General features: G+C 41.4%; 1 pseudogene; it reads left to right on the forward strand.

The window, feature by feature from the left end:
- Positions 1-2,938: 2,938 nt before the first annotated feature.
- Positions 2,939-10,480, forward strand: part of LOC101756860 — a 9,363-nt pseudogene continuing 1,821 nt past the window's right edge.

The raw sequence follows: 10,480 nt of genomic DNA on the forward strand, positions 1-10,480 counted from the left end.
GAAAAAGAGAGAAATCCTAGAAATTCTCACAAAAAAGCAAAACATCCAACCATCGGTCGATAGATTTAAATCATTATAGCCATTGGATCTATTATATTTTAAAAAAAATTACCCACCCATGCTATTATGAAAATAGCCTAAAGTAACCCCCTAAATTTATATATAAATTACCCACCTCTGCCATTATATAAAATTAATTAAAGTAACCCCCTAATCTTCATCAAAATTACCCACTTATGCCATTGTAAACAATATTTAAAATAACCCCCTAATTTGCAACTGAATTGCAGTAACACTTAAATTTGCATGAAAAATAACCACTATATTACCCACACATGCTATTATTAAAAATAACATGAGGTTACCCTACATTTTTTTTCCATTAGAGACTCCACATTATTTCCCACGAGACAAGCTAGAAAAAAGAGAGAAATTCTCATAAAAATTAAAAACATCAAACACCAATCATGTAAACTCTAATAATCATAGCCACTGATCTATTATATTTTCTAAAAGGTTACCTGCCACTATCATTGTGAAAATATTAAACAATGAGCTCTAAACCTATATCTATATCTAAATTACTGAGCTCAGCTACTATAAAAAATAATATAAAGTAACCTCATAATCTTCATCCAATTTACTAATACACATCATTATAAAGCATAACTTAAAATGTCATTCTAAAATTTTATCTATGTTACCCACGTATGTCGATATTAAAAATAACCTAAAATAAACACCTAAATCTTAATATAGTTATCTTCATGTGCATCATACAGAAATGTCAAAAAGTAAATTAATATATGATTCTAAATTACCTATTTATGTCATTGTTAATATAAAAATACTAAGTTAAAGTATATACACATGATGACTGCCACCATTTAGACCATTTATACATGTATGTGAGGAATCGATGAAAAATATTGATTTGTATGCTAAACATAATGTATGAAGGATTGGAGGCGTGATACAAAATGAAAAAAGTATGAATATGGATGAAAAAGTACATAGAGTAAGATTATAAAGCAATCACATCTGGACAAAGATAGGTACATATCTATGTAATTATTATGTTCAAGTATTGGAAAAATAAGAGAGTAGTAGGTAAACAATTTTGATTATTAGCTAAGAGTTTAATTTTTAAATAATTTTTATATGCAATTGCTTCTAAAAATATTAGTCCGTGCAGGAGCACGGGTTGATGGACTAGTATACTCATAATGCACGCTAGCTCGACCTGCCGCGTCGCCCCGTGTCAGCCTGTACAACTGATGCTGATGTTTTGAATTGGTTTTGAAATTATTGGACGGGACATGTTATTCGTACAACCAGAACTGTACGACTGGATATAGTAGTTCAAAACATTGACAAATAAGGACACGTTCTCAAAAGAAGAATTAAACAAATAGCACTAGTTCTACAACTCGTGTTGTACTTGTACAGTCCGGTTGTATGCCTCGCTTGATCAAGGCAAACTTTGACACGTTTATCTCCGTGAAATATTCTTCTTCCTCCCACTGCCTCTTACAAAACGCCGGTGACCATCAATTCGGTGACCAACGTCCAGATCCATGGATTGTTCGGAGGTGGATAGCCGAACCTGCAGTTTGATGGTAACGCAGGGACACGTACAAGACACACGAATTTTTATATAGGTTCGATCCGGAAGGATAGAGTAATACTCTACCACCTGTTCTAGAGTATATTGCGCCATGCGCAAACATAAGTTGAGACTCTCATGGGTACCCTGTCCCTCCTTGTATACTCAACTCCTCAAGGAGATGGTTCTCTTGGAGTGATGCTCGCTGGTGGAGCTGAAAAGTTTCACTCCTGGCAGCAATGGCAACTAGGAGAGAATGCAGCCCATAACTATTGTTGAAAAGGTCACTCATTTGCTGTTTTGTGGCTGGCCTAAGGCCAGCTGAGCGTCAATTCTCCTATCTTTTGGGAAGCAAACTCTCGCCATGGCTAGGTGCTCGGCGATACCATGCAACCTCTACGATATAGCATTTTAACAAACATATACTGCGTAGAGAGACAATCGTTGCGTTGCTTATTTGCAGGTGGCAGCACCCTCTAATGGTGTCATTGATACGATCAAGGTATCTTAGTTTCTGCAATTTGGTGACAAGTAGCTTGTTCATTGGTTGGATTAGCATTTTCATCTTAGCAGAGCAATTCTCAAAACCAAATAAAGAAACTATCAGTTATTCTTTCACGCTTCATCTTGGCTGAGCAGTTACTCTGCATTTCGAAACAACATAGATATTGCGAGAATAGATGTATCATGACTAATGATCTTGTGGTCATTATATCTGAAATATGATAATTATGGTTGAGGTAGGAGATTTAGTTCGGGAGAGAGCATGTGACGCGGGCATTGGACAACCATTGCATGCAAATGTAAGAAATGCAACATGAGGACAAATGGACTATCCATCATGACAAGTTAGGTGACGACAAGCCAAGTGACACCTACATCTCCTCAGTTTTTGGCCTAATTGCTCAACATTTCATTGCACGGGGGCATTTTTCTTAAAGACTGCTGGATTAGTGAATGACCTTTAATTTCCTGACGACAAAGAGGCAATTTTTTGTGGACGTTTTTCGTGGTTACCTTTCAATGTTATGGCGATAGAGCTGGTAATATATGACTTTTAATGAATAGAGATGATAGTAATAAGTTCAAGTTCCATCTCAACAACCAAACTGTCAAAGCACCATGTGTTTCAATTTGCAAATCCTTCCTTTGGCAGTCCACATTGCAGCTGAATAAAGATGCCGTACCCGAAAAATGAAGTTACGTCCACGACCAGGTCGGTGCCACCCATTTCGAAACAGCCAGCTAACCTAACAATGACAATGTACATTCAGCATCCTATATATAGTTTGCCTTAGGTTCTCCATCATCACTGCACATTTCTCAACCAGAATGAAGATCACCGTGCACACTTCCAAGTCCATCAAGCCGGCGTACGTCTCCGGCAGTGCCAATCATGCTCCTGCAGCCACCACCTCCGATGTCGTCCCGCTCACCGTCTTCGACGAGGTGAACCACGACATGTACATCCCCGGCATACTCGCCTTCCACCCACCGGCACCATCGGTCGCCGTGCTCGAGGCCGGGCTAGCCAAGGTACTAGCCAAGAACCGCGAGTGGGCTGGCCGGCTGGTCATGGACACTGGTAGCAAGCGTGTGATCCTCCTGAACGATGCTGGTGCGCGGCTCGCGGAGGTGTCGGCCGACGTCGCGCTCGACGTCGTCTTGCCGCTGCGGGTCGGGCCCGAGGCACTGCAGCTGCACCCGAGCTGTGACGGTGCTGAGGATCTGTTGCTGGTCCAGGTGACGCGGTTCCCATGCGGCCCCTTCACCGTGGGATACAACATTCACCACTACGTCTCCGACAGCTACGCCACCTGCACCTGCCTGATGGCATGGGGCATGGCTGTTCGTGGCGTGGCCTTGGACCCTGCCATGGTGCACGACCGAGCGTCCTTGTTCGTTCCTCGGGACCCGCCGCTAGTCGAGTTCGAGCATCGTGGTATTGAGTTCAAGCCACGTGTGGAAAAGAAGGCATTCGACAACAACGACGGTGCCGATGATGATGTGGTGGTAGAAACGATGCACTTCAGCCAGGAGTTCATTTCCCAGCTGAAGTCACGGGCATCAGCAGGGGAGCGCCGGCCATACAGCACGGTGCAGCGTGTGGTGGCGCACCTGTGGCGGTGCGTCACATTTGCGCGTGACCTAGACATGCATGAGGTCACCAGCTGGCTACACATCGCTGTGAACGGGAGGCGCCGCATGATGAATCCAACGGTGCCGAAGGGGTATACACCGGCAACGTCGTGCTCTGGGCTCGGCCGAGCACCACCGTGCGGGAGCTGATGGGCACTCCCCTGCGTCGCACGGCCGAGCTCTCATCTCCCAGGCAGTGTTCCACGTTGATGACCGCTACTTCCGGTCGTTCATCGACTTCGCGTGCTCCGGGGCGGTGGAGCGGGAAGGGCTGGTGCGGACGACCGTCTTGTCGGAGCTGGTGATGAGGACCAACATTGAGATTGACAGCGTGCTAGGCATCCCGTTCTACGACCTGGACTTGGGCTCCGGCAATCCGTTCCTCTACGTGCCCAGCACTCCCCAGCCGGTGGAGGGCGCCATCTACCTCATGTCATCGTTCTCCGGCGACGGTGGCGTGGTTGCGTACGTGTCTCTGTTCCGCCACGCCGTGGACAGGTTCACGAGCTGCTGCTACTCCCTCCCGCAATATAGACTAATTATAAAACTAATTGCACAGATGGAGGCTAATTCGCGAGACGAATCTATTAAACCTAATTAATCTATAATTTGATAATGTGGTGCTACAGTAACCATTTGCTAGTGATGGATTAATTAGACTTAATAGATTCGTCTCCCGAATTAGCCTAGGACTTCTGCAATTAATTTTATAATTATTTTATATTTAATCCTTCTAATTAGCATCATAGATATGATAAGAATTAAACTATGAATCCGAACACTCCGTGACTGCTAGTATGAATCAAAGTCTGACGATGGAGCCAACAAACGACACGACGTTGCATTGGCGCATCAAAAACTCGACCAGCCGACCAACTTCACTACCGTGAAATGTGAAAAGCAGTGCGACAAGCACAGACGGCCAAAACGCACATGGTCCATCCATCACGTTTCACTTGAGACAGGACCAGGACCGCGACGACGTTTCATTACGTGCATATCCCATGACTGATAGAGACATGCATGACTCATGACAATTCATATCTTTTTGTAAGGCCGTGTCCAATGGTAAGAGAAGCAACAGGGATATAGCAGACCTAACACAGTGAGAGAGAAATGCGTGGGGAACATGCGAGATCATCTCTTTCTCGGGGTACACCCTTCTAAATTTTAGTACCTATCACATTGGATATTTGATACTAATTAGAAGTATTAAATATAGTCTAATTACAAAACTAACTAGTCCATCAACCCGTGCATCCGCACGAGCTAGCACTTTATTTTTATTATTAGAAGTTGTTGTTTAATTTTGTTAGTAGCATTATTATAATGAGCATTTGGTCAGCATAATTGGGGAGAGACATCAATATAACTTTAAGATTGTATTGCATAATATGCTCGAAAAATGATAAGTACAATTAACTTTGTTTGTTTTTGAAAGATCCACCACAATAGGAAGCAAATGTCGGTGTTTGTTGTCTTTTTGTTGTTGTAGTTTGTGTCCCAATGTAGCCATTATCAAGATAATTTGAGTATATGGGTGCACTAGAGGCCTGCCTTTTGGAAGTGAACTGTGGTGATCATCGAATCTGCTGATTCATTAATTATCATTTCTACTTCCTTGTCAAAAAGTACACAAGTTGCACTTGTTGTTGGATCACTTAATTATTTGAAGCTTAATTTTGAATCTGCAAACATTATTATCCTATTAGAAATAGAAGTATTATAATAAGATTGTAAACTACTAAATAATTTACCGTGCTTTAGGTTCGGCTCTCTTGTCACATTTATTGGAATAGTAGTGATCAAACTTCTTTTCAAGTTGATTCTTACAATCACCTCTACTACATGAGATGTAGTACCAACCATATGTTGCATTAATTTCATTTATTGTTGCTTCAACAGTAAATACCTTATCCTGAAAGTAGGAACAATACCATCATTATGTGTGTAAGTCTTTAAATAGTATAGTGTATAATGAACATACTAATCCATACCTGATTTGATGTTTCAAATAATATCAAATTTAATTCTTCTAAAGTTCTTCTATTGTACTGTATTTGGTCTTCCAATGTCCCTTTTAGATGGCCCTCAATATGAATCTCTTTGACAATATTATCAATTGAACTAATATTTTTTTATCATACAAAAGAATGTATCATGTTAGAGTGCATGCTACATAGATTAAAATAGAAAAACAATATCTAATTTTTCTCACCTATTATGTGCATCCTTAATTTCAGGAATAGGTAGATCTACGTAAACTTTTGTTGCATTGGTTGATGATAGAGAATACCCTCAGAAAATATCAATTATTTATTTTCTTAGGATGTTAGTTTGTTGAATGACTAATATTGAATAACTCATATTGAATGAAGCCTTACTGCCAAATTTCCTCACAGTTGTAGATGTTATTGCGATGATATGGGATTTTGTCTTATCATCAACTTCCTCAACTTTGTCTCCCAAAATCTAACTTTAACTTCATGGTCACTACAAATTTACAAGTGCATAATAAATATTTTAGATATCTAACTGCAAAATTAATTATTTGTAGGGGCACTATAGAAGATATTTTTTAGCTCAACAGAAGTTCTATAACATACATGTAAACGTTCAAAGTTTTGTAGTTGTTTTCTATGAAAGAAAAGAGAATTACTCGATCAGGAGCACAATATCACAGATTTTGGTAAATCCAAAGTTTGTCCTTGTTTCTTCTATTAGTCCAATATGTGCTGCGACACCTATAACATCTATGAAACATAAATATGAATTATTATTAGATGGCCGTCGAATGAGTGGATGTGTAAAAATTGAAAAGCCAGTAATGTTTTACCTGATAGGTACATGTCCACATTTATTCTTGCTGAAAGCATATCTGTGCTCATGAAGTTGAAACTATACTTTGGAATTTCTTCAGTATCTTTGACTTTTTTAGTGTAGTTGTGGCCAAGAAGTTGACAATCCTACCATTTTCCACTGGTTGATAGTTCTGTGCTGCTGGTGTAATTCTGTCATTTGCAATTATTTACACATTTCCTTCTTCAATCAATGGTTTGAACTTTTCCGTATAGGCCTTATTGATAACACCGTGCATCATGGTTCCCTAATTTTGCATCATCTTTAATAATTTGTAAACCAAAAATTATACCAAAAATGCAATCAAAGTGAACATCTATCATACCTCTTGATCAATAAGGATCATGTCAAGACTTAATTGTTCGCCACTACTGAGTAAGGTTGCATTCCACAATCTGGTTACCCTTGCCTTGATGTTCCACAATTCCTTTCCCAGTCTAATTTCACTTAAAGTTTTGTTCACCATTGCAACTTATTCAACTGCATAAGCAAAAGGTGGTGATGGATGTAATTGAGCTATTTTTCTATACAAAAGAGATGATCTACAAACACGGAATTTTTCTATACAGAAGTTATGGTACACAAATAACAATCAAGTAAAATATATTTTGATAGGAATATTAGATAGGAATAACAGTTTGAGAACAATGGTCAAAAGCAAGTCATCTATACCATGCACACAGCAGGCTAGACAATAAACAAATGATTTAGTAGTAGTAACATATGCCATGAAAAATTAATCTAATTGTAGAAGGGAATCAAACAAATTCCAAAAACAATGTCTCGCCGTGCGTTGATCTCTAGTGTAACCAATGGGTCTAAAAGGTTCCGTGCAGCCATTCAATCCCTGGCCGTAGCACTTGATCATTCAGTAGGAACAATGGTTCTAGAGAATGCTGAAAGGCAAGTTGATCGTACCTTTCTATTGAATATAGTAGCAGGGCCTCGTTCTGTTGAGAGCTCAAAGGAAAGTAGCAGTACACAAAAGAGAGCTCTCTTTTTGTCTATGCACGTAACAACCCTTTCGGATAGATTTTTTTATGATTTAAATATGGGAGAGAGATTCAAGGCAAGAGATTAACTTCGTTATATCTGATTGGCAGGCATATACAACGTACATATCTAGTTTGTTAGTTTGTTAGTTGTATTAGCTAAAGATCCTTTTTGGATAGATTCTTTTTATGATTTAAATATGGGAGAGAGATAACTAAGGGCAAGAGATTAATTACGTTGCTGCATGTGACAGGCACGTCAGGATAGTTAGAAGATTTTTTATTTGAAGCAAAGAGATTTATTATGTAGATCAATGAGCAAGCTTTTAGATGGATTCTATGGAACGTGGATGGGATTGGTTGTGTTCTCTTTATTATATTTATTATATAGGTGTGTGAGAATGGAAGAGATTTAGATTTAGGGGGTGTTTGTTTCTTTAGTTCCTCCTAAAATTTCTGTCACATCGAATGTTTAGATACTAATTAGGAGTATTAAATATAGACTAATTACAAAACTAATTGCACAGATGGAGACTAATTTGCGAGATGAATCTATTAAGCCTAATTAGTTCATGATTTGACAATATGATGTGCTAATGATGGATTAATTAGGCTTAATAGATTCGTTTCGTGAATTAGCCTCCCTCTGTGTAATTAGTTTTATAATTAGCTTATATTTAGTCCTCCTAATTAGCCTCCGAATATTCGATGTGACATGAATTTTAGGAGGTCCTAAAGATCCAAACACCCCCTTAGATAGATATTTTCTGTTTGTTGGGAGTGTCCACCTACCTAGGTGGCTTTATGCGGAGGCTTCTATAAGTTTTCTCCTTTTTTAGAGCGTCCACCTAAGATTCCTAGGTGGCTTCATGTGGAGGCTTTAAAAGGAGCCTCCAATTAATAATAGTAAGATTGCACAGATGGAGTCTAATTCACGAGATGAATCTATTAAGCCTAATTAGTCCATGATTTGACAATGTGGTGCTACGGTAACCATTTGCTAATGATGGATTAATTAGGCTTAATAGATTCGTCTCGTGAATTAGTATAGAGGTTCTGCAGTTAGTTTTATAATTAGCTCATATTTAGTCCTCCTAATTAGCGTCCGAACATCCGATGTGATCCTCTAAAGTTTAGTACCTCATATCCAAACACCTGCTTGCTCTTCACTTTTGCTACTGTTCACGAAGTAAAAAGACTAAACCTTTGGAGGAGGTCTAATAAAAAATTTTCGTTTGTCATTTTCCTTCTGCCCTGGCAATGGTGATTGAGGCAGCTGCGTGGCTTACTTTGGGGCCTCAGGTGGCCTTAGCTTGTCGCTGTATGAACTGCCGCCGGCGTTGCCAAAGGAACGGATTTCTCCATTCACGTATTGGGGTCGAAGAATTAAGGATACCAAGAATATTATTGGTTTAACAGTTCCATAAAGTCATGCGCGGTTAATTTGTTAGATGTGAAATTATTAGGTGTTATTTTACACTATTTTACATGCATAATGGTACAGGTCCTGTTTGATTACTCTTGCTAAAGTTTAGCAGCTAATATTTGCTAAACTTTAGTTGCTAAATTTTAGCAAAAGCTGTTTGGATACTCTTGCTAAAGGGCATTTAATGAGCTGTAAAAAGACCTATCTACCCTTATTAAAGGTGCGCAGGAGGGGGAGACAAGCAATAAATGAGGGGTATAGATTGTCCAGCCCACCTTTTAGCGAGTTTTAGCAACTAAAAACTTGCTAAAGTGCTAAACTTTAGCAACTTAACTTTAGCAAGTTTTAGCAAGGGTGTTTGGCAGTTTAATGGCTAAAAGTTGCTAAACTTTAACAAACACCCCAAAGGTACAATAATCATATGATCATTACATCTAAAGTACCAAAACCAGGGATTGAGATAGGGGATTAAAAGAACACTATCTAGAGTCGTGCTGAGGCGACGGAACATGCACCTTGAGGACTGTACATGTGTTTTCTGCTCAGAGTCAGGATGAAACAGTGGAGCTTTTTTTTTCCCTCTACTGCCCTTTTGTATAGCAGTGCTGGAACAATCAAGCTAGCTGGACACCTTTGGGAGCTTTTGAACAGCTCAGGCAACAGATAATCAGATATGTGCACCTTTCTTCATTGCAATATGATTTTCAAAGAAACACTGTTCTCCACCAAAGCCACAAAGCTCCTACGGGATTCAGGTCGTTTGCTGAGGCCTAAAAACACTAGGCAACATTGTTTGCTTCGGCAACCGACACTCGGGGAATATCTTACCGGCAAACCATCTTTGCCGAGTGTTTTTTCATTCGGCAAAGCCTTTGCCGAGTGCAGAAAAACACTCGGCAAACATATTTTAGAAAAAATAAAAAAAATAAAGACGCCGGCGAGCTCATCGCCACCCTGCCGCCACCGCCTCTCCTGCGCCTGCCGCCGCCACGCCACCTCCACCAAGCACGCCACCGCCGCCCGCACCACGCCACCTCCACCATGCCCGCTGCCGCTGCCGTCCCCTCCGCCCCTGACCCGCGCCCCCTCCGCCCCTGGCCCGCACCGCCACCGTCTCCCTCCCCCTTCCTAGATCTCGCCGTTTGGGGGGGAGGGAGGGAGGGTGCGGCCCCGGCTGCCGGATCTCGCTGGTGGGGAGGGGGCGGCCGGAGAGAGAGGGGGAGGGAGAAGGAGGAGGCCGGCGCCGCCAGGAGCTCGCTGGTGGGAGGGAGAAGGGAGGGGCCGCGCCGGGGAAGAATGGAGGGGAAGGGGGTGCCGAGGAGGAAGGGAGGGCCGGATCCGGCGCGCACAGGGGAGGGGAGGGGCGGCGGCAGTTGGGGCCACCCGCCGGCGGTGGGCGCGGCAGGGAGAGGGGAGGGGGGCCGGGTGCAGGGAAGAAGAAGGGAGGGGGTGCGGATC

The sequence above is a fragment of the Setaria italica genome, chromosome VIII (genome assembly GCF_000263155.2).
Source record: "Setaria italica strain Yugu1 chromosome VIII, Setaria_italica_v2.0, whole genome shotgun sequence".
In the NCBI taxonomy this organism is placed as follows: domain Eukaryota; kingdom Viridiplantae; phylum Streptophyta; class Magnoliopsida; order Poales; family Poaceae; genus Setaria; species Setaria italica.